Source organism: Dipodomys spectabilis, unplaced genomic scaffold (assembly GCF_019054845.1).
Source record: "Dipodomys spectabilis isolate Male_0828 unplaced genomic scaffold, ASM1905484v1 ptg000284l, whole genome shotgun sequence".
NCBI classification, from domain to species: Eukaryota; Metazoa; Chordata; class Mammalia; order Rodentia; family Heteromyidae; genus Dipodomys; species Dipodomys spectabilis.
The window spans coordinates 1667889-1671948 of record NW_024870961.1 but is presented as its reverse complement, the minus strand read 5'-3'; the positions used below and the strand labels follow the sequence as shown (position 1 = coordinate 1671948).

The 4060-nt window shown below is 34.0% G+C and overlaps 1 pseudogene; it reads right to left on the bottom strand.

The window, feature by feature from the left end:
* Positions 1-2880: 2880 nt before the first annotated feature.
* On the bottom strand, positions 2881-2980 carry LOC122126566 (annotated as a pseudogene).
* Between the last annotated feature and the right edge of the window lie 1080 nt (positions 2981-4060).

Genomic DNA, 4060 nt, shown 5'->3' with positions numbered 1-4060 from the left:
TCAAGTTAGTAATGTAAATTTCTTCTTAAGACCATACACAAAAAATATTTAAGAAGAAATCTGATGGGGTGTGTGTATGTGTGTGTGTGTGTGTGTGTGTGTGTGTGTGTGTGTGTGCTGTTGCAATTTTTTCCACATATAAGCACTGTTCAGGGGTGTCCAGCCATTCACAGTTATTGGATGAATATCTGCCTTGAGATACCAACTCATGGACAAGGTCTAGGTGTCCATTCTAGGCTTCCCGATGAAGAGGGGTATACTCATCCTCATCCCTAGTATTCATATGAGTGGCCTCTTTGGAAAGTAGTGTCTGCACTGTAGTAAGCTGCAAGGCAAGCACTCTACACTGAGCCACCTTCCCAGCCCAAGGATTAAGATTCTTGTCTGTAATTTGGTCAAAGCTATGTCTCTTTATGTAGGCGACTAAAAATGTATTTACTAATTTCAAGTAAATACATAAATTCTATTTCCATCTCTTTTAAAAAATAAAAAATTGTTTGCTCTGTAATTGATTAGAAGCATGGATTTTGTGGCTAGCTAGGTCATTGCACATCTGTGTCGCTTTTCCTCTCTCTCTTTCATGATTGCTCCATAATTATCCTAATTTATTTTGCTTTTATATTTTTGATTGCATCATTTCACTTTCTGCTCTGCCATTTCCCAAAACAGCACCACATAAACAGAAAAATCCAGAAGTGGTGCTGTGGTTCAAGTGGTACAGCGCTTGCCTTGATTTGAAGAGCTCAAGGACAGTGCCCAGGCCCAGAGGTCAGGCCCCACAAATAATTTAAAAAAAAAAGAATCTAAATACTTGATAATTCTACTAACAGATCTGACTGAAATCAGTTGAATCACACTTTTCCTGTACAATGAAGGAACAGGTCCAGGCTAGGAAAGCAGCTAGAGAAGGCAGGCAGAATGTATCTGTGACAAAACTTTGTGGAAAATGGAATCGAGGATTACTTACTGGTGATTCACTTGCGCTTGAAGCATGATTCTGAACTATTGCTTGCTGATTCTGAACTATTGCTTTGATCATTATATTCTCCAAGAAGAAAAAGTGAAATTTAATTGGCAGCAAAGGACTACTAATACATTTTGACTTCTCATTAAGCATCTTCAATCATCAAAATCACCTGCAGACAATAGATAGGCCTATTTTTATATGAAAACAAGTGTCTTTAAAAAACAAGAATTTAGGTAGTCATACAAAGGACTTCTATTTTACTACTGCATTATACATTTTTTATAATGTTGAATACCAACATTAGAAAGCTACTAGAAAGCTCTTAAAGACCATATGTTGAATAGTGAGTTCTCTTACACTATAACAAATCATTTACATAGAAGGCATTGTTTCCTATTTTCTCATTCCTAGAATAAGCTGCACATGAAGACACCACTGGTCCTCATTTTCACTCTGTGCCTTTGAATACTGAGGAAAATCTTTCCTCTGCTCTCTATCAATTCACTACTCTCCAGTTAGAATAATTTAGAATAGTAAAAATGGAAAAAGAGAAAATAAATCATGGTGAAAATACATATGCAAAAAATTCACCAGTTTTTTCTGACTAGTTCAACCAATGTGAACTATTGGGGAAATACATGGACATCTCATTCCCACATCTCAAAGTCTCTGGTTAGGCAATTCTGATGAAGACAAGGAACAAGATGAAATAGTGAGGAATGGTATGAATTGCAAGAAAAAAATGGAGTAGGATCCAAACAAATTTCTTCTTTGGGATGCCAAAATTTATCGGCTTACTATGGTGCGGAGACTACTTTCCAAAAAGGCCACCCAGATGAATACTAGGGATGAGGATGAGTATACCCCTCTTCATCGGTAAGCCTAGAGTGGACACTTAGACATTGTCCATGAGTTGGTAGCTCAAGGCAGATATTCATGCAATAACTCTGAATGGCTGGACACCCCTGCACAGTGCTTATATGTGGAATAATACCAGAGTGGCTTCTTTATTATTTCATCACGATGCAGATACCAATCCCCAAACTAAAGGGCTCTTGACCCCCTTGCATCTTGCTGCTGGGAATAGAAATAGCAAAGATACTCTGTATCTCCTTCTGTTGAACCATTATATCAAACAAGGTCTGGAGAACAACTTGGAAGAAACTGCATTTGATATTGCCAAAAGGATAAGTATGTATCACTACCTCTTTGAAGTTGTCAAAGGCTGTACAAATTGTTCTCCTAAGTCGTTATGGTTTGGTTAATTTCTTAAATTTCAAAAATGCCAGTCCATCTTTTGTGTCCCTACAAATTGTTTTTTCACAATACAAAGCATCAGCAATATCTTACTATAAAAATTCATGTATTCCATGGTATTCTTCCAAGTGAATTGCATGACTTTGATATCAAAATGTATTCAAGAGTTGTTTGTATACATCTATAATGATTCCTGCAGAGTTTGTGATTTTTTTAATCAGAAATAATTTTAACTTATCTGTTGGAATGAATAGTATAGAAACTAAAGATGTTCCGAGTGCATTTCTGAAAAAAGTATATCTATGTTTGTATAATGTCCATAATCTATTTCATTCATCCTAGATATAATACTTTGAATTCTACATTGTTATATCATGTATAGATTCATTAATAAATGTGACCTTTCAGATTGCATTCCATATAGAAGGAATTTAAGATTCCTTTTTTTACTAGGTTCTTATATTATTTTATTTCTTTGGGATAAAATGGCAATGTTATCTAATTTCAAGTTTTGTAAAGGTTACCTTTCTAAGGTGAAAATTTAATACACTGATGTCAAACTAACCTTTAATTCTATGAATTACATGTATGTTACACTTGTATTTTTGTAATCAACTTTTTAATAACTTTTTTTCATTTCTTGCATCAGAAGAATGAAAAATATGGAATACTTCACAAATTTTCATATCATCCTTGTGCAAGTGCCATGTTAATCTCTGTATTGTTGTAATTTGGGTAGACCTGCTGCTGAAGCATGTAGTATACTCTAAATTTAAGTACTTAATGATATAATCTTTATAAAGGCATGTATCCATAGTTGCCTTTTTGTAACAAGGAACCCTTATTGTTCCTAAAAATGCTATTGATCTCATTTCTCTAAAAATCTGTGTATACTGGAAAAAACTTATATAGTTTGTTCGATTTCTCACATTTACAATTTTTTTGTCAATGACTATTTTGTCATTTTCATTCTAAATTTGATCATACTTTGAAACCTTTACAGATAAGTCCAAAGGTGGTGGCTTTTCAAGTACTTATTTATCAACTGAGTTAACTTTGTGGAGCTAATGGACTCAAAGTAAGCCTTGCTTAAGAGCTACTTCTAACTTTCTGCAGCTTAAAATTTCCCAAATGAGGTCTTGCTGGGACAAATATCTACCTAAACCTTTACCCTTCTTCCATGTCGGAACAGACCAACCAGAATATCTTACCCTGACAGCATAGATTGTCTTACTGGAACAAAGCTAATCTTAGTTACAAGGGATCATAGAGAGATGAACAGTTCAGACAGAATTGTTCAGAATGGAAGGTATTTTATCAAAACATAATTGTTAATTATACTTATCATTTCAAAAGTAGCTAAAGCCAAGAAAGTGAAAAAAATTGTTCATATGCATGATTACCTATTGTCCTGGCCTGTCTATCATCCAACCAAGCAGGAACTTACACTTCTGACATTCTATCACCAAATATTTCCATAGCTCCTGGAGAAGTCCACATGTTTCTCCTCTATATTAGGCCTTAATTTGGTAATGTTTTAATCACAGTGTTTCCTCTTGCCTCTAGCCATAAATCTACAAATGGTAAAGCTTTAAGTCTAACTCTACCAAAAACTGAGGTAGAGGTAATGGAATAATACTTTAAAACAGAGTTGCCTTTGATTCCCTAAACACAACACAACAATGCAAAACAATTTTTATATTATATATACTTATATATTTATATGTGCTGATTTTAAATTTCATAAAGTGAATCTTACTAGAATTGATAATTTGACAAATATATTGACATTTATTCCCATAAATAAATTTGAATATAAATAATTAGGTTTAGAAT